The sequence below is a fragment of the Pongo abelii genome, chromosome 2 (assembly GCF_028885655.2).
Source record: "Pongo abelii isolate AG06213 chromosome 2, NHGRI_mPonAbe1-v2.0_pri, whole genome shotgun sequence".
NCBI classification, from domain to species: Eukaryota; Metazoa; Chordata; class Mammalia; order Primates; family Hominidae; genus Pongo; species Pongo abelii.
Window position 1 is genome coordinate 204577964 of NC_085928.1, and position 21241 is coordinate 204599204.

Sequence of the window (21241 nt, forward strand, 5' to 3'; positions counted from 1 at the left end):
TTTCATTTCAAGTTAGTTTTTGCAGATAGTATGAGGTAACAGTTGAGGCTCATTTCTTTACATATGATATCAATAATTACAGTATGACATGTGCAAAAGAGTCCATTTTCTCAGTGAATTGCCTTGGTATCTGTGAGGAGTTACCCAAACCACACAGTCAGACGCAACAATCCCTATAAGATTGCCCTGACTTCAGACACCAACTGCGGGTTTGCGGCTTCCTAAAACCACTCTTACGTTTGGTACTTTGCTAGAATGACTCACAGAACTCAGGAAAGTGCTATGTGTACCATTGCAGCTTTATTATAGCAATGGGATATAAATTAGAACCAGACAAAGGAAGAGATACGTAGGGTGAAGTCTGGGAGGGTTGCAAACATGAAACTGCCACTGTCTTCAGGAAAGTGTTTTCCTATCAGCACTGATGTGTGATAGTCTGTTCAGAGTATTCCCAACCAGGGAAACTTACCTGAGCTCTGGTGCCCAGATATTTTATTGAGGTTTTCTTACAAGCACGATTGGTTGAGCCCATGTGGTTGTACTCAATCTCCCGCCCGCTCTTCCCTAGAGGTTGAGCTGATACCATGTGTCCCCCAGCCCCAACCGTCTTATCAGATGGTTGGTCTTCCTGCCATGGCCACCCCCAACATGTTATAGCATAAAATATCAGGTGTAGTTCCAAGGGCCCGTCAAATAACAAAGACACCCTTAACACTCAGGAAATTCCAAGAGTTTAGAGATTACCTCCCAGGAGATGGGGAAAAGGCCAGGCTTCTTTGTAGGGGCCACATTTCTTGCTATATAGCATGTTTGTCAAAAGCAAATATAAAATGTGGTTCATATCCACAGCTTTAGGTCATATATGTGTATGTGTAGATCTATTTCTGGTCTCTTTTGTTCAATAATCTACTAGATGGAATTTTCTATGTAAAGAATTTTGTAATGATTTTTCAAAAATATGGAACCCTTGCAAATCTGCATGTCATCCTTGCACAGGGGCCATGCTAATTTTCTGTCTCATTCCGGTTTTTTTTTTTTTTTTGAGACAGAGTCTCGCTCTGTCGCCCAGGCTGGAGTGCAGTGGCATGATCTTGGTTCACTGCAAGCTCCGCCTCCTGGGTTCATGCCATTCTCCTGCCTCAGCCTCCCAATAGCTGGGATACAGGTGCCCACCACCACGCCAGGCTTATTTTTTATTTTTTATTTTTTTGTATTTTTAGTAGAGACAGGGTTTCACCATGTTAGCCAGGATGGTCTCGATCTCCTGACTTTGTGATCTGCCCTCCTCAGCCTCCCAAAGTGCTGGGATTACAGGCGTGAGCCACTGCTCCTGGCCTGTCTCATTCCAGTTTTATCAAATGTGCTATTGAAATGAGCACTGCATAATTTTCAAACAATGTGTATACAATACTTCCATAGAAAGGAAAAAATGATAAGGATATAAGGAAAAATTATCTGCTTAAGCAGAAAAAAATAATTATACATAATAGCTGAAATACAACATTAGGGAAATTTCCCAGGAAATATAGCAAAAAGATAAAGGGATATAAAATAGTAGACAAAAGGTTAGGAAGTTAAGAGTACTAGTTCAGGGGATCTTATATCTGAATACCAGTGTTTCCAGAAAGAAAAAAGAGAAAAGAAGGGGCAAAGCAATCAATGTCATAATTCAAGAATAGAATGAACTGCGATACTTAAGAGCCAATAAGTAGCCAGCATCATTTTAGGGAGAAGAGAAAATTTTATTGCCTCTAGAGATGAAAAAAATTGGCTATACACGAAGTTTAGGAACCAAAATGGATTTGGACTTCTCATCAGCAACACTAGAAGCCAAAATACAATGAAGCAGTGCCTTTAAAATTCTGAGAAATGTAACTTGCAATCTGGAATTCTATACCCAGCCATACTATCAACTGAGTAAGAGCAGAAAAAAATATGTTCAAGATGTAAGGTTTCAAAAATTTTATCTATCATGCACTCCTTCTCTATAAGCTGCTGGAGAAGATACTCCACCCAAAGACAAAGTAAATCCAGGAGGAGAATCTAAAATAGGAGGGAAGCAAGGAGATTCCCTGGGAGGATAGTAAGGGGAAATGCCATGATAATTGCTGTGTACAAGATGTGGAGAACAACCATTTCCATGTGGAAAAGTGTGGCTCAAGAAACAGGTTGAGAACTGTCATCACCCAAAAATCCTCACTGATATCATAACTTGTTCAAACTTGAGGACAATTTATCCATATTTGTCACAGTTTCATTACATATTATGGAAATTCCCACTCACCTCTCTATACGCTGCTGGTGGCATCGGCTGAGCGTATTCATTTCATAAAACGCTCCCGTTTCTGAAGTGTTGTGCTTTGGCCTACTCTTGAGAGCTGAACATAGGCTAATGAGCTTAAAAGCAGAAAATACGAAGCATCCTTCCACCTCTGACCCTATTTCTACAGGGTCTTCAGTGCCTGGCCCATCCTGCAGATCTGCCAGATGCCCAGATACAGGTGAACCCTCATGGTTAGAGACTTATCCACCTGAAACTAATGAAACGGAAGCCCTTTATTCATATATGTCCTCCCCAAGGCCCTGTACCTAATTTAGTATTTGTAATTTTGAACTTATAATCTTACAAAAGGGTCCTCCGAATTATATAATCTTCAGACCCCACAAATCCTAGATCTGCCCCTGTGTACGATTGTTTTTTTCTTTTTTTTGGCTTTCTCCCCTCCAATTAGGAAGATAGATGTGTGTTTTGTTTTGGTTTGTTTTCTTGTTTTGTTTTGTTTTTGAGACGGAGTTCCGCTCTTGTTGCTCAAGCTGGAGTGCAATGGCACAATATCTGCTCACCCCAACCTCCGCCTCCTGGGTTCAAGCAATTCTCTTGCCTCAGCTTCCTGAGTAGCTAGGATTACAGACACACGCCACCACAGCTGGCTAATGTTTTGTATTTTTAGTAGAAACAGAGTTTCACCATGTTAGCCAGGCTGGTCTCAGACTCCTGACCTCAGGTGATCCACCCGCCTTGGCCTCTCAAAGGCTTACAGGCGTGAGCCACTGTGTCCAGCCTTGTTTTTGTTTTGAAATGGGGTCTCACTATGTTGCCCAAACTGGGCCAGAACTCCTGGGTTCAAGTGAGCCTCCCATTTCAGCCTCCTGAGTAGCTAGAACTACAGGCACATGTCCCCATGCCTTGCTCTTTGATCATGATTTTGTCCTCTGACTTCTCCAGAAGAGGCTTTTAAAGACTCAGGAAGGTTGAAATTACATTATAACCCAGCAACTCTATTCAGCTTGTTTTCCATGACCCAGCAACTCTATTCAGCTTATTTTCCCAGGAAATCTCATGTAATATTGGCAATAGTGCTCTTTCCTTACACAGCTAGGTTTGTCCTAGCCACTCAGTTATTCAAATCCAACCAGTAGATTGTTTACGGATATGTCATATAGGGGGCAAAACTATAAAGCAAACAGTAACGATTAACATTAAAGGTAGTACCTGGGGAGGATGTGGTGCTCAGGGAAGCAGAGATTGCAGGGAGGCACACAGCTGAGCTTCAAGGTACTAGTGGGTGATAGGTGTTTGTCATTATTATTATTATTATTATTATTATTTTGAGACAGAGTCTCACTCTGTTGGCCAGGCTGGAGTGCAGTGGCATGATTTCGGCTCACTGCAACCTATGTCTCCCAGGCTCAAGCAATTCTCCTACCTCAGCCTCCCGAGTAGCTGGGATTACAGGCGCCCGCCACCACACCCGGCTGATTTTTGTATTTTTAGTAGAGACGGGGTTTCACCATGTTGGCCAGGCTGGTCTCAAACTCCTGGCCTCAGGTAATCTGCCTGCCTTGCCTCCCAAAATCCTGGGATTGCAGGCATGAGCCACTGTGCCTGGCCTATTATTTTATTATTTTGAAAGAGGGTCTTGTTCTGTTGCCCAGGCTGGAGTGCAGTGGTGTGATCACAACTCACTGCTGCCTCTTGAGCTCTTCCCGCCTTAGCCTCCTGAGCAGCTGGGACTACAGGTGTGTGCCACTGCACTCTGCTAGTTTTATTTTATGGTTTTGCTTGTTTGTTAGTTTGGTTTTGTTGTTGTTGCTATTGTTGTTGTTGTGTGTGTGTGTGTGTGTGTGTGTGTAGAGCTGGTGGTCTCATTAAGTTGCCCAGGCTGGTCTCAAACTGCTGATTTTAAGCCATCTTTCCACCTCAGCCTCCCAAAGTGCTGAGATTACAGGTGTGAGCCACTGCACCCGGCCTCATTATTTAATCTTTAGATTGTACACATACTCTTCTGTAAATATGATACATTTTATAATTTTAAAGCCTGGAGAGGTGCCTGAAGGCTACTGTTTCCTCTCTTGGTTCAGGGCTGCAGCCAGAGAATATGTGCAGTCACTGTCAACAGCAAGTTAAGTATAAAAGGAAATAATGATTTTCTAACATTCTAATAAACCTGTGCTAGTTAGAGAGGATAGTGGTTACTGCAATAGAGTCCACTGTTTGCGCTGGGAAGGGGTAAAGTCCAGCTGCCTTTTTCAGGCCCTCCTGGTACAACAGCATTTTTCTGGGGCCAGAGAGCATTCAGAATTTGGTGCTTACTTCCGCATGTCCAGAAACTTGATTTTAGCCGCTCCACTGGGACTTCTCATGCTTAGAGGGAATGCCTATGAATGACCAGCCACTGTGAGCTCCTTGAGGGCTGAGATCATGCTTTATCCATCTCTAAATTCCCATTGCCTAGCAAAGAACCTACCTACAACAACAGAGTCCAGGGACCTTTCTGGCAACTTGCATACTCGTGTGTTCCAGACAGAACATGCACGCCTGCTCTGGAGGCACAGCTCCCTTCCTGGGGCCTGGTGGCCTGACCCTGAGGCTTAGCTCAGAGGTTAATCACCCTTCCACCAAGGATACAGCACACCTACCTTCCTGCCAGCCTCCTCATGCTGTCATTTACCCAGGCCGGGACTGGCTGCCAGCCCTGGCACAGTGCCTTGCTCGTAAAAAGGGCTCAGGAAATGGAAGAAGAAATATAGACGCCCAAGTCAGAAGGCAGACTTTCTTTTCCCCCAGACGGGCTACTTCGTGGTCTTTGCCTTATCTTCACATATATGATCCCCTAGCCCAGCCTATAGACAGGCTTTGATATGAAGCTTCTCAGAAATGCTTTTCCGAGTCAGGTTCTGTTCTGCTTGTAGAAAGTGATGGAGAGAGTGAATGCCACCCAGCCAAATACACTCATTAGTTTACCCAGCAAAGAGTGCAGCAGTCAGAATTTCAAACACTGGAGGAAGCAGTGAGGACAAAATCCAAAGCCCCTGCGAGTCACCGGGGAGTAATTTGACCAGTTACGACCATGCTCTTCCTGTTCACAAATATATGCTGACTGCCTTCGGGACAAGCAGGTGGTTGCTTTGCCTGGGGAGCCACCAAAGCTGTGTAAGGCCTGGGCCACAGCCAGAAATAGTTTAGATTCCAAAAGCTCAGAGTCAAGGCTGCGAGAGCACTTGTTCAGTCCATCAAGAAGCAGATCAAGAAGAGAAGTGGCTTAGAAAGACAGTGACGGGGTCGGGTGTGGTGGCTCACGCCTGTAATCCCAGCACTTTGGGAGGCTGTGGCAGGCAGGTCACTTAGGGTCAGGATTCTGAGACCAGCCTGGCCAGTATGGTGAAACCCTGTTTCTACTAGAGATACAAAAATTGGCCAGGCACGGTAGCTCACATCTGTAATCCCAGCACTTTGGGAGGCCAAGGTGGGCAGATCACCTGAGGTCGCGAGTTTGAGACCAGCCTGACCAACATAGAGAAACCCTGTCTCTACTAAAAATACAAAATTAGCCAGGCGTGCTGGTGCATGCCTGTAATCCCAGCTACTCAGGAGGCTGAAGCAGGAGAATCGCTTGAACCTGGGAGGCAGAGGTTGCGGTGAGCCAAGATCACGCCATTGCACTCCAGCCTGGGTGACAAGAGTGAAACTCCATCTCAACAACAACAACCAAAAAAAAAGAGATACAAAAATTAGCCTGGTGTGGTGGCACACACCTGTAGTCCCAGCTAATTGGGAGGCTGAGGCAGGAGAATCCTTGAACCTGGGAGGTGGAGGTTGCAGTGAGTCAAGATTGTGCCACTGCACTCCAGCCTGGGTGACAGAGTGAGACTCCGTCTCAAAAAAAAAAAAAAAAGAATGAAAGACAGTGATGGAACCAAGCCTAGGATGGAGGACTCCCAACTGCCACATGTGTATTATTGTATCTGTTACACTCTGCATCTCTGGTCATTGCAGATCCCCTGGTCAAGGGCCTTCCTCCTGCCATAGCAAGGTTTGAGTCTTCTAATTGGCATTCACATAAGGTTTATGTCTATGTAACTGCAAAAAAACCTTATTAGCTCAACTGGCCTGTTGAGTGGATAAATAGTGATTACTCTTTCCTGATTTTATCTGTAATGTGACAAGTTTGTGGGGTAGAAATTCTAATTTGCCATCTATTTTGCATTTATTTACATAATGAGCTTCCAAGCCCCTGAGGATATACCATGAATTAATTAGTGGAGTCTGTAATAGCCAATTCCAGTTCTGTGGAGTATTAGGACACCCACAATAAACAGAAATGCATTACTGTTATTATTTTTAGCAATTGATATGCCCTAGAGGTATTAAAGCCTTTCAGAACAAGGTGGGGTGTATATAAATGACTATGTTGTCCATGTCCCAATTTAGGAAAGGAGACATTGTAGAAATTGAAGTCTGTTACCTTAAATGCCAAGGGGATTCGGCATTTCTGTCCTATCCCTAGCTTATTCTGAAATCAAGGTGAGATGGGAAGAACGGTAGTGACTGAGACAGAAGGACAATCTGATTTCTAATCATTCATTCACTGGAACATTGCTTGAGTCAATCTATGTGTAAGGCTTTGTGTGAGGGGGTGATAGATCATTTAATAGGACCCAAGCGATCATGCTTTGAAAAACACCTGATATCTTGTATGTGGTGAAGAAAAGACACTGAAAAAGTGCCCGCTGACCCTGGGGTGGAGGTGCCCTCACCTAAAGGCCTCAACTCCTGACTTTTAGTCAAAGCTTCAACACTCACTTGCTGTGTGACTTCGAACAAATCACTTACCCTCTCTGATCCTCAGTATCCTAGCTGTGAAATTAGAGGCAAGGAAGAACTTGCAGAAGGAATGTGGCATGTAGAAAGACCCAGAAATCCCTCTCTATGTTTTAGTCTATGGCTGTCCTCTCCATAAGGACAGTTTCAAACCTTCTCCACTCTGCTCAGATCTCCAAATCTGCACCCAATTCTCCTCTCTCTTAGCAAATGATCTGGTTCCCAACTTCATAAAGAAAATAGAAGTTTCAGGCCAGGTGCAATAACTCACACCTGTAATCCCAGCACTTCGGGAAGCCAAGGCAGGTGGATCACCTGACGTCAGGAGTTCAAGACCAGCCTGGCCAACATGGTGAAACCCCGTCTCTCCTAAAAATAAAAAATTAGCTGGGTGTGGTGACAGGCACCTGCAATCCCAGCTACTCGGAAGGCTGAGGCAAAAGAATTGCTTGAACTTGGGAGGCAGAGGTTGCAATGAGCCGAGATCGCAGCAGTGCACTCCAGCTTGGACAACAGAGCGAGACTCTGTCTCAAAAAAAAAAAAAAAAAAGAAAAGAAAGAAAGAAAATAGAAGTCTCTTGGTGTCTGGCCAGGGTGGCTCATGCCTGCAATCCCAGCACTTTGGGAGGCCAAGATAGGAGGATCACTTGAGGCCAGGAGTTTGAGACCAGCCAGGTCAACATAGCAAGACCCTGTCCCTACAAAAGTAAAAAATAGGAATCTCCTGTGAGAATTGCCTCACCCTCCTATGCCACATCTGCACCTCATGTTGACAGAGGGAGCACCCTTTCTCATCGATGTTTAAACTAAACACATTCCAGCCATCCCCATCATAACACAAAACAAGCTAAAGTCTTTGTTGCTCCCAAGTTCCCCTCTGGTTGCTCATGTATCTTTTTGCTCCCTTTCCAAATGTCTTGAATGAGTTGTTCACACTCCTTGTCTTCATTCCTGACCTTTCAGTCATTTCTCAGCCACCTCCAGCCGGCTCCCTCCACTGGCTTCTCCACTCCCACTCTACCAGAGCTGGATTTGTTAAGGTGGTCAGGGAGCCCTGCTACGCGAGGAACACTGCTCACTCTGACTTCTCAGCAAAACACAAAGCGCAGCCAGCCACTTCCTCCTTTGAAACACTCTCTTATTGGCTTTGAGATGCCAGACTCTGATTCCCCTCTGACCACTTTTCAGGTTCTTTTGCCTATTTCTCTAGCTGACTATTAAATTTGGGGGATCATAAGACCCAGTCCTGGGCCTATTTCTCTTCTCACTCTGCACTTTATCCTTAAGCAATGTCACTCATTTCCAGGTTTAAATCTGGGATCAAATCCCTTGCTTACCTGTTCCTAAGTATTTGTGATATTATTTGAGAGGGAGAAAGAGAAAGAGAGGTTTTCATCTGTGGTTCTTGGCTCATAACTCCCAAAACCCTTGTTGCAGTCTTTTGCTATAACATAGGGGCATTTTGGGCCTCAGAAGCAGGCCTCAGAAAACAAAATCTCTCTGACTTTTTTTTTTTTTTTTTTTTTTTGAGACAGGGTCTCACTCTGTTCCCCAGGCTGGAGTGCAGTGGCATGATCATGGCTCACTCTCCCGTTGCCCTCCCCAGGCTCAGCGGTAGCCTCCTGAGTAGCTGGGACTACAGGTGTGTGCCACCATGCCTGGCTAATATTTTTTTGTATTTTCTGTAGAGAGGCGGTTTTGCTGAGTTGCCCAGGCTCGTCTCGAACCTCTGGTCTCAAGTGATCCTATCATCTCGGCCTCCCGAAGTGCTGGGATTGCAGGTGTGAGCCACCAGGCCTGGCCTCACTCTCTGACTTTCTCCTGCCTTCCTTTCTCTCCCCAAGAAAGAAATCTTTCCCCACATTTCTGTCTCGGAGCTGGTCATAAAAAAATTCTCTTGCCTCTCTTGTCTGACTGTAGGTCACAAGACCCCGGTTTCAGAAGGGGTCCTGCCCCACACCTTGGGGGAAGGAGCGCTGCGCAAGGGCCATGAGGGATCTGAACACACAGGCCTTGCGGGGTTTCCCCACTCAGCTTATGACTATCAGGTCATACCCTTTTTACCCAGTCACATTTCTACACAGTTGTCAGTCATGCCCATCCAATGAAGCCTCCATTAAGGGCCAAGAAAACAGGGTTCAGAGAGTTTCCGGATAGCTGAACACATGGAGGCTCTTGGACAGTGGCCCTCAGAGACAGCATGGAATCTCCACGCCCCCACCTGGCCTCACCCCAGGCATCTTTTTTTTTTTTTTTTTTTGAGACAGAGTTTTACTCTCGTTGCCCGGGCTGGAGTGCAATGGTGTGATCTCAGCTCACTGTAACCTCCGCCTCCCGGGTTCAAGCGATTCTCATACCTCAGCCCCCTGAGCAGCTGGGATTACAGGCGCCTGCCACCATGCCCAGCTAATTTTTGTATTTTTAGTAGAGACGGGGTTTCACCATGTTGATCAGGGTGGTCTCGAACTCCTGACCTCAAGTGATCCCCCTGCCTCAGCCTCTCAAAATGCTGGGATTATAGGCATGAGCCACCGAGCCCGGCCATGGTTAAATCTTTATCAGCATACTTGGTTATTTCTTAGAATAAATTTCTAGCAAGAGAATTAATTGCTGGGAGCACCTTTCTGAACCTTTGCTCAGGTGGGTGCCTTGGCCAAGTAACAAGTCACCTACCTTCTCGGAGCCACAGCTGAAAAGCGTTTGATTCGTCTAAGTCCTGGGCCGCATGCCAGTTCTTTGTTTTTGAAGGTGTGAATTTTCATCTCTTTTAGAGTCCTCATACAGGAAATGTAGAGAAACTACAATGGGAGCTGCTAGCCAGGTATCATTTTGAAACAGCAAAGTCTTGTTTAATTTGATTCTCTGAAGGTCCCTGAGCCCCTGCCATGTGACTGTCACAGTGTTATTTTGCACTCAGAGAACTCAGTCTCCTGTGTGCATGGGCACTGGGGAGGGAGGGGGGAGGCAGGAGCTTACACAGCTCTCTTGAGTGCCACGCAGACTGTGCCAAGCCATATTATAAAGGGTTCTGACAGCCCAGAGAACAGCGTAAATTAGGGTTTCAGAAGGTGGATTTGAGAGCTAAGGGACAAGGGAAAGACTTGGAGAAAGGCCTAGAGATGTGGGAAGACTTTGGGGGCAAAGACCTTGTGGTCACAGTGAAAAGAATGTGTGTGTGTGTGTGTATGTGTGTGTGTGTGCGTGTGTATACTGCTGTGTTTATGTGCAGGGGATGTTTAAGAGGATATGGTTTACAACTGTGGAAAGAGTAAATGGCGTGAAGCTTTGAATGAGAGGCCAACAAGGCTAGTCCCTGTACTATAAGCAACAGGAAACTAGAGAAGGACTTTTAAAAATAATACATAGTCCAAGCAGGGCAGTCCAGCCAGGAACAAAAACAGACGGTCTATTAGGCTGTAGCTTGGTGCCAGTGTTGTTCTCTTCCCCACCCCTCTTTTCCACTGGTGATTAGGAGAGTAGAGCTGGGGGAAGATGAGCATACTCTCAGAGGCCTGAAGAATGTGCAGGCCAGGGACGGTTGCTCATGCCTGTAATCCTAGCACTTTGGGAGGCTGAGACAGGAGGGTTTCCTGAGCCCAGGAGTTCTAGGCCAGCCTGGGCAACATAGCAAGACCCCATCTCCATTACTTAAAAAAAAGTAAATTTTTAAAAATAGAATGTTCAACAAGTCTTCACTTTTTTCTTTTTTTTTTTTTTTAGAGTCTTGCTCTGTCGCCCAGGCTGGAGTGCAGGTGTGATCTCACCTCACTGCAACCTCCGCCTCCCGGATTCAAGCGATTCTCCTGCCTCAGTCTCTCGAGTAACTGGGATTACAAGCACCCACCACCACACCTGGGTAATTTTTGTATTTTTAGTAGCGACAGGGTTTCACTATGTTGGCCAGGCTGTTCTCAAACTCCTGACCTCAGGTGATCTCTGGCCTCAGCCTCCCAAAGTGCTGGGATTACAGGCGTGAGCCACTGTGTCCGGCCAAGTCTTCACTTTTCATTCAGGCAATATCTAAACCCACATTGAGTGGTGTTTCCAAATCTATTCAACCTGTCTCACAGTCTAGTTCTAATCATTTCAGGAGTTTGGTGCTTTAAAAGGCAAGGGTAGTGAAGACAGGGAGCTTGAAGGCCCGACGTACAGTTACTGAAATGCACAGGGTCCTGGCTTTCGTGCCCAGAGAAGTTACAATCGAATCAGCGAATCTGTTGCTAGGGAGATGAAGCAGGCCCGATGATGGACAGAGAATTGGGGGTGGGGCAGTTTAGGAAGCTTTTCTGGGGTGTAAAAACTGCTAGTTCTGGCCAGACACGGTGGCTCACGCCTGTAATCCCAGCACTTTGGGAGGCCAAAGTGAGCAGCTTGCGAGGTCAAGAGATCAAGACTATCCTGGCCAACAAGGTGAAACCCCGTCTCTACTAAAAATATAAAAATTAGCCGGGCGTGGTGGTGAGCGCCTGTAGTCCCAGCTACTCAGGAGGCTGAGGCAGGAGAATCGCTTGAACCCGGGAGGCAAAGGTTGCAGTGAGCCGAGATCACGCCATTGTACTCCAGCCTGGGCGACAGAGCGAGAGACTCCGTCTCAAAAAAAAAAAAAAAAATTGCTAGTTCCTTTTGTGGCTGCTCCTAATATAGCAGTCTGCTGCTCTCTCCTCTAATCTCACCGTGGCCACCACCACCTCCCAAGAAGACTGTTGCTGCATCCAAGTGCTTGGCATAAACTGCCCCTGAAATCCAGCACTAACAGAAAGACACACCCTGAAACACTACACATTTTGCCGAACATTGTAGTTTGCGATCCTTTTTCAAAAGGACAAGTTTTAATAAGCCAAAGCTTGCGTTCCATTCTCTTAAACCTGAAAATCTGTCTGCTCCTTGTTGGAGAGTTAGTCTTAAAGGCTGAGAAGCACTAGAAAGCCATCAAAATCAGGCTAATCTTTCTTGCCTTCACAGCAAGGAAGGAGAAATTCCTCAGGGAGCCCAGGACTTGGCACTGCAATTATACCCTGAAATGAACGTTACCTTGGCTGGAGCAGAGTTGGAAAATCTAGTCTGAAGCCTCCCTGCAGAGTATGGGGGCTGCTGGGGAAGCCCTGGGGGTCAGTTTCCTCCAGTCTGAATAAGTTGCTGAAAGCAAATAAAGCTCTAATATCCTCCATTTTTTTTAACACCACCAAGAACTGAAAGAAACCCTAAGACAATCAATACACATTTCCGTTGAATTCACCAGCAATTTTCTACCAAGCTTTGTACAAGATGCTATTGCAGTTGTTATCAAGAATAATACATTTAACAATGATTGGTAGGTAAGCTATGCTAATTATTTCAAACTAAAAACCATATTTTTCTCTTTTTTTCTTTTGTTTATGTATTTTTATTTTTATTTATTTATTTATTTTTGAGACGGAGTCTCGCTTTTTCACCAGGCTGGAGTGCAGTGGCGCAATCTCAGCTCACTGCAATCTCCGCCTCCTGGGTTCAAGTGATTCTCCTGCCTCAGCCTCCCGAGTAGCTGGGACTATAGGCATGCACCACCACACCCAGCTAATTTTTGTATTTTTAGTAGAGATGGGGTTTCACCATGTTGGCCAGGATTGTCTCAATCTCCTGACCTCCTGATCTGCCTGCCTCGGCCTCCCAAAGTGCTGGGATTACAAGCGTGAGCCACTGTGCCCAGCCCCATTTTTTTCTTTTATTTATTTTCTTTTTTTGTTTAAAACCATATTTTTCTGATTTTCCTCTGTTTAGCAACTTATTCTGAAAAGAGTCGCAGAGTCAAATAATGTTTGCTGTTTCCTTCTCATTTTCCAGGCTTCTGTATGTTGGAGGGGCCTAGACATCAGTCCTGGAGCCTCTTCTCATCTCTACCACTCCCTCTGTTATCTGGTCCAGTGCAGTGGCCTTCTGTATCCTTATACTCATAAATGCCCCTTCAGATTCAGATTTCCAAGGACCATCAACATGGCCATGCAGATGTTCAATAAGCATCCGCAACTGGGCACAGTGGCTCATGCCTGTAATCCCAGCACTTTTGGAGGCTGGGGCGGGAGGATCACTTGAGGCTAGCAGTTCCAGACGAGCCTGGCCAACATGGTGAAACCCCGTCTCTTCTAAAAGTACAAAAATTAGCTGGGCGTGGTGGCAGGTGCCTGTAATCCCAGCTACTCAGGAGGCTGAGGCAGGAGAATCGCTTGAATCCAGGAGGTGGAGGTTGCAGTGAGCCGAGATTGTGCCACAGCACTCCATCCAGGGCGACAGAGCAAGACTCCATCTCAAAAAAATAAAAGTAAAAAATCAGCATCTCCGACCTCACACTTTACGCACACACACCCCAATGCCTCTCCTCCCATAGTCTTCGTTATCTCCATAAACTGAAACTCCTTCCAGCTGCTTAGGCTTCGAATCTTGAAGTCATCCTATATTCCTCTTGGTCCTTCACTTCGTCGATGTCATCAGCAAACCCCACTTGCCCTACCACCAAAATATATTCAGAATCCCTCTCATCTCCTTTCTCTTTACCATCCTAGAGCAAGACATCATAATCTCACTTCTGGCGTATTCTAGCAGCCTCCTAGCTGGCCTCCGTACAGTCCGATGGATTCTCTCTGCCACTCAAAACCTCCACAGGTTCTTTTCCCTGGCCCTGGCCCCCTCCCTCTGAGCTGCTCTCACACCCACTGTCCCTTGCCCACTCTGCTGCGGCCACTCTGGCCCTTTCCTGATCCTTGAACAAGGTAAGCGCTCTCCAGCCTTCAGCGAGCTCACTCTTCCCACAGATATCTGTGTAGCTTGATCCCTTCACTTTCTTCACGCCTCTGTGGAAATGCCACCTCACACTACCTAAATAGGCATTTCCCTCCTCCATTGCACTCTTGCCCCCTTATTCCGCCATATTTTTCTCCATTGCACTTAGCACGACTCAGCATATTATCTACTCATTAGTTTGTTTATTGCCTGTCATCCCTCTACTAGAATATAAAGTCAGGGAGGGCAAGATCTTCATTTTGCCTGCTGCTGAATCCCCAGTGCTTGGTATCTAGCAGATGCTCAATAAATATGTGTTAAGTGGGGGATTAAAAAGCCCTTAGGGGCCCAGGCACCGTGGCTCACACCTGTAATCCCAGCACTTTGGGAGGCCGAGGTGGGTGGATCACCTGAGATCAGGAGTTCAAGACCTGCCTGACAGATATGGTGAAACCCCCATCTCTACTAAAAACACAAAAATCAGCTGGGTGTGGTGGCACATGCCTGTGGTCCCAGCTACTTGAGAGGCTTAGGCAGGAGAATCTCTTGAACTCGGGAGGCAGAGGTTGCAGTGAGCCAAGATCACACCACTGCACTCCAGCCTGGGAGACAGAGCGAGACTCTGTCTCAAAAAAGAAAAGAAAACAAAAAAGCCCTTAGGGTTCATTCAGTGCAAATGTGTCACTTTGTAGATAAAGATACCAAGACCAGAGAGGACAACTGTCCAGATGAGGCCACTTAGAAGATTAATAATGGTGCTGGAACAAGTGCCTGAGTGCCTTGACACCCGGCCCGCTCTGCTACACTGAGGCCTGGGTGAAGAGTGCATTTAAGTAGATGCCCAGCATGCGTGTTCAGGTGTATCATACAACACTTAGCTTTCTCTCTATAATATACTCTGATGCTTATATTCCATCTATTTCATTTTTTGAAAAATGCTGACCACACTCAATTAAATTAATTTCATGTCCTATTAATGGGTTGTGACCCAAAGTTGGGAAACAGAACACTAAGGCCGGGCGCAGTGGCTCATGCCTGTAATCCCATCACTTTGGGAGGCCAAGGCGGGCGGATCACAGGAGGTTTGATACCAGCCTGACCAACATGGTAAAACCTCATCTCTACTAAAAATACAAAAAAAAAAAAAAATTATCCGGGCGTGGTAGCAGATGCCTATAATCCCAGCTACTTGGGAGGCTGAAGCAGGAGAATGTCTTGAACCTGGGAGGTGGAGGTTGCGGTGAGCAGAGATTGCGCCATTGCACTGCAGCCTGGGTGACAAGAGCAAAACTCCACCTCAAAAAAAAAAAAAAAAAAAAAAAAAACAAACAAAAAAAAAACAAGAAAGAAAAAAAAGAAGAAAAGAGCACAGTATATAACAAGAGTGAAAGAAAATCTTGGCCAAGTGCAGTGGCTCACACCTGTGATCACAGAACTTTGGGAGGCCAAGGTGGGTGGATCACCTGAGGTCAGGAGTTCGAGACCAGCCTGACCAATATGGTGAAACTCCGTCTCTACAAAAATACAAAAATTAGCTGGGCATGATGGTGGGTGCCTGTAATCCCAGCTACTGGGGAGGCTGAGGCGGGAGAATTGCTTGAACCCAGGAGGTGGAGGTTGCAGTGAGCCGATATCACACCATTGCACTCCAGCCTGGGTGACAGAGTGAGACTCCATCTCAAAAAGAAAAAAAAAGAAAGAAAAAAATTCTGTATCTTTTTTAAGTACTAAAATGCATGGCTAATGCACGAAAACATTGAAAAAATTCTGTATCTTTTTTAAGTACTAAAATGCATGGCTAATGCACGAAAACATTTGAAAAGTGCTAGAGTAAAATGATCTATTAACAGTAATAACTATAGTGAACTCAAGTATGCAGAGAAATCAAAAAATATCCAAGGCCTGGTTTCTTGGCCCTCACCTCTCACGTATGTTAATCTTGAAGCGTCATCTTCTCCTGGCTCCATTCTATCTCTGTCGACAGTCCTGAATTTCATGCCATTCCATATCATATTCATTTTCTTGGTTTTGTGACTTGTTTTCTGCACCAACTCATGCTTATAAATTGCCGCCTTGTACTTGCAGTCAGAACAGTGCATTCCAAAAGGAGGCAGGAGGCATGGCGAGGGTTTCCACATAGCTGACTTTGTTTTGACAGTGATGGTATCTGATGGAGTGGGAGCTGATTGCAGCCCAACACCCGGTCTGTTTGTCCACACCAACTATTCATAGCTGGCGGAGGTGGGGACGTGCACATGAGTGTGGGGGTAAGAGACCTAGAGGCTGGTCAAACAGAGGACGGGGAATATGCGCTTACGCAGGGCACAGAGGTCAGGGTCACGTTAAAAATCAAGTATTTAAAATATTGGCTGAGGCACAATAACTCTGGTCTAAATTTATCCCACTCTTCCAACTCTCTCAGGACTGACAGAGCAGCTAGTGTTACCACTCGGGAAAAAGTCAGAGCAGGGTCTAAATTTGTATCTAAAAGAAATCTCAGACGCAAGATTCAGAGAATTCCACCAGGCTCCTTCAGATGTCCTGAAAGATGCTCTAGGTAACCCGATATTGTTGGAGGACAAAATAGTTATATAAATCTAAGATAGGGTCACCTTCTTCGTTATCACTGCTGTCATCATCAACCTGGCTGGGAATTTCACTGCCAGTATACCACAGGGTCCAGGCCATTCAGACTCCCCCTGTCATGGGATAACCAGACTCCCGAGCTGGTTATTCTCCATGTGCCTCCCCTGTCCACTGCCTCTCCTGCCCTCTGTGTTTTCTGTAACTGCATCACCAGGGCCCCTGTTCCCTTGGCTTCCTGTTGGGTTTGTCCAATGGGAGGCGCTGGCAAGAGATTGGAGGTTGACACATTTATTCCCTGCTCCATCCTACCCCGACCCGCGCTGGCTCAACCCTGCCTTCCTGCTGTTACAGTCTTCTATGGCTCTGGCTTCTGTGGGAAGGTCCCTCTCGCATGACTCTGCTCACACCATTTCCTCCTTTGCCCCTTCAGGCCTGGTCCCTGGCCCTGGGTACCTCATCATTCTTTGTTGGTTCCTTGCCTCTGGCTACGCATTTGTGAACAGTCCCTGCTTTAAGCTTTTTTCCCCTCCCCAAACACTTCCGGGTGTGCATCTGTTGCCTGCTGGTACCCTGACTGATGTAACTTGGTCTCACATCTATGGATGTCCAGGCCTTGCTCACACCTGGATCTCACAGAGGCAGAACACTGTGCTGCCTTGAAATCTGAGCCCTGGCACAGGCCATTGGGTCTCTCCCTCTACCCATTCAGATCATGCACTTTTTGAGTGGCTGCAAGCAGCTGACGAGCTTAAGAAGTCTCTGATTTTGATGATGCAATTTTAGGTAGGATCAGGTAGGGCTGAAGCTCACAGCAGTAAACCCAGAAAGTCTTCCAGGCCTCACTCCTTTCCAAGAGCTCAGGAGATGCAGAAATGAGATGGTTCAAGCTTGTCCCTAAGGGGACATAGACTCTCATGCCTGGAAAAGCATTAAAGGTCATGCAGGCCATCCCATTCCCTTTGTAGCTCAGGAAGCCGAGGCCCAGGAAGAAGAGACTCCCGTGGGGTCAGAGGGTAAGGCAGTGGGAGAGAGAGGGTAAGAATCCAGAGCCCCTGAACATTCATCCTCAGATCTTCATGCTGGAAGGAGTATTAAAGGGCACACTGGGCCGGGCGCGGTGGCTCACGCCTGTAATCCCAGCACTTTGGGAGGCCGAGATGGGCGGATCACAAGTCAGGAGATCGAGACCATCCTGGCTAACAAGGTGAAACCCCGTCTCTACTAAAAATACAAAAAAAAAAAAAATTAGCTGGGCGTGGTGGCGGGCACCTGTAGTCCCAGCTACTCGGAAGGCTGAAGCAGGAGAATGGCGTGAACCCAGGAGGCAGAGCCTGCAGTGAGCTGAGATGGGGCCGCCGCGCTGCACTCCAGCCTGGGTGACAGAGCAAGACTCCGTCTCAAAAAAAAATAAAATAAAAATAAAGGGCACACTGACCCCAAAAAACAACAAGGCACCTGCAGCACAGGGTTTTGCTGTCTACAAGGGGGGACTGTCAGAGCCTCAGTTATCCCTGGTGTCCCCCAAACCCTAACCCTAGCCAGGGACTCTCCAGACAAAACAGCATGGTGTGATTTGGAGTTAGGAGGCACCCAAGGGAACTCCTTTCTACTCACAGAGACTAACACCTCCCGACTCCTACAATGACCAGCTCCCTGCTGACGGGTCAGCTTCCTGAACGACCACACAAGGCCTGGGCTTGCAGGGCCCCTCCTGTGCTCCTTAGCAATGGCTGTGTGATGAATTTTTACCGACAGAAGCAAACAGAAGTTACGGCTCACTTCCGGTTCGTGGTGGTGAAGGAAAGCTTTGCTTTCTCTTCTGTCCACCTGGCTGGAAGCAAAGGATTCCAAGATGGTGAAGACACACATGAGCACAGCCAGGATGCCCAGTTTGGAAGACAGCTGTGTCAGAGCACCGCCCCCACCAACTCCACCCACATCCTACCTTGAAATGAAAGAGAAATAAATAAGTTTTTGTTGTGTCCAAAACCGAGATCAGAAGTGGGAAGGGCAGGCTACGGCCAGTGCCAACAACCCTGGTTAACACAGATGTCGTGTCACTGTCCAGGTGACCCCCATTTCGCACCCATCACTCAGGTCTTCTTTTCAGAGACATCTTGCAGCTCCATCTTTCTCACGCCTCCTCCCATCCTGCCCTGTCATAGGTATCTAATGCCACCGCACCTCTCCTCTGCCCTCTCCTGTCTTCCCTCAACATCTCTCCTCACTGTGTACCACCCGAACTGCTCAAATGGCCCCTTCTCCCCTTGAAAGTGCCTTTTCCACTCTGCCAGAACCGTTCCTTTTTTTTTTCTTGCCTATGTAAGTATGAACTTTATTGTTATTTGTTTTGACTGTTTATATATATATATATTTATTATACTTTAAGTTCTAGGGTACATGTGCACCATGTGCAGGTGTGTTACATATGTATACATGTGCTGTGTTGGTGTGCTGCACCCATTAACTTGTCATTTACATTAGGTATATCTCCTAATGCTATCCCTCCCCCTCCTCCCACCCGTTTCTTTGAAGGGCCCTCTGACCCTCTTCAGTCACTCAAACAACACACCTAGACCTTCCCCTGGAATTGTCTGGATCCCACAGTCATTGCTGGGTCCCTTAAAGCAAAGCTGCTGGTGAATAACAATATTCTCTTTGGGTCTGCAAATGCCCAAAGAAGTCTCTGTTATCACCTTTATTGTTTAAGAGGGACAATAATTTAAAAGGACTATTTACATGTTTTTGATAACAACAATAGCAATGACAGGAATGATAACCCAGCCTTTTTTTTTTTTCCGCATTGTAGAAACTTCCAGTCATTCACCCTATCAATCCCTGAAAAGAGCTCTTCCTCCCTCACTCTTCCCTTCTGGGACATGACCTGGGTTTCTGTGTCTACTCTCTGAGATCCTGGGGTGCTACAGCACATGGATTTTTTTTTTAATTGCATCAGGCCATAGGGGATTTTTTTTTTTCTTTTTCGACTGAGAAGACAATGAAATATATGTTCTTTCCCACCCTCCCGAAGGAAGAAACATTTCACGGGGCACCACACCTAAACATCCTGGGCGTTTCCAGCAAATCTCAGTACATGGTGAGATGCAGGAGAGAAATCATGCAGCTGAGACCTATGGTACTCCAGGAGGTTTTCGGTGACATTAGCCCAGGATTTTATCCATGTTTCTCTTGACTTGCTCCTGACTTTTTTTTTTTTTTTTTTTTTTTTTTTTTTTTTTTTTTGACAGAGTCTAACTCTTGCCCAGGCTGGAGTGCAGTGGCATGATCTCGGCTCACTGCCACCTCTGCCCCCCGGGTTTAAGTGATTCTCCTGCCTCAGCCTCCCAAGTAGCTGGGATTACAGGAGCACACCACCACCATGCCCAGTTAATTTTTGTATTTTTAGTAGTGACGGGGTTTCACCATGTTGGCCAGGCTGATCTCAAACTCCTGACCTCACGATCCACCCACCTCAGCCTCTCAAAGTGCTGGGATTACAGGGGTGAGCCACCATGCCCGGCCACATATAGATTTTTACAGTTAGAAATTGTCCTATTTAATTAATGGTGTGCTCAAATAAGTACACAATCATTGCATATTCATTTAATTATATGTCTATTGTCTTTCTCTCCCACCAGAATATGAACTCCATGACTGCAGGAATTGTATCTATTTTACTCCCTGCTGTCTCCCCAGGACCTGTACAGAACTCAGCCACCATTAGTTGAGTGAATAAATGAACAAATGAATAAGAAAAGTAGATATGGGCCGGGCGCGGTGGCTCATGCCTGTAATCCCAGCACTTTGGGAGGCCGAGGTAGGTGGATCATGAGGTCAGGAGATCGAGACCATCCTGGCTAACATGGTGAAACCCTATATCTACTGAAAATACAAAAATTTTGCCAGGCATGGTGGCAGGTGCCTGTAATCCCAGCTACTCAGGAGGCTGAGGCAGGAGAATTGTTTGAACCTGGGAGGTGGAGGTTGCAGTGTGAGCCGAGATTGTGCCACTGCACTCCAGCCTGGGCAACAGAGTGAGACTCTGTCTCAAAAAAAAAAAGGGGGCTCTTTTTAAAAATAGGGCCCTATGGTGTGATTTTTTTTTTTCTTTTTGAGATGGAGTCTTGCTCTGTTGCCTAGGCTGGAGTGCAGTGGCGCAATCTTGGCTCACTGCAACCTCCGCCTCCAGGGAGGCGGTTGCAGTGATTCTCCTACCTCAGCCTCCCAAGTAGCTGGGACTACAGGCGCCCGCCACCACACCCGGCTTTGTGTGTGTGTGTGTGTGTGTGTGTGTGTGTGTGTGTGTATTTATTTTTAGTAGAGATGGGGTTTCACCATGTTGGCCAGGATGGTCTTGATCTCTTGACCTCATGATCCACCCACCTCGGCCTCCCAAAGTGCTGGGATTACAGGCGTGAGCCACCGCGCCCGGCCTATGGTGTGATTTTTTACCCTCTCTATCTGCAAGAAAAGCTGTGAGTCCCCAGGTGCACAGAGTATTGCCAGATAGAAGAAGGACTCTGCAGGAGAATGGCTAGGGGTTCACTTTAGCCACAGAGCAGTTTCTGACTTACAACTCACCTGACTTTCCTTTGCCCCCACTGTCACCTGAAGGGTGTATATTACCCTAGTGGTGGGATGGACGATGCATCCAGTCATCATTCAGGTCACCAAACTAACTCCCCTTCCTGGATTCTAGGCTTACCATTAGCCTTCTGATTGTGATTTTGGCTTCCCATGCTGATTTCCATAGCAAGAGAGAGCAGGCTGGTCAGGCTGACTCAAACGCCTGCTTCTCCC

General features: G+C 46.5%; 1 protein-coding gene and 1 pseudogene across 1 annotated transcript in view; one reads left to right on the plus strand and one right to left on the minus strand.

Annotated features, from left to right (window-relative positions):
* Nucleotides 1-21241, plus strand: part of LOC112132638 (uncharacterized) — a 98736-nt gene that overhangs the window by 45142 nt on the left and 32353 nt on the right. The gene's annotated exons all lie outside the window — the stretch shown is intronic.
* On the minus strand, nucleotides 953-1050 carry LOC112132854 (U6 spliceosomal RNA; annotated as a pseudogene).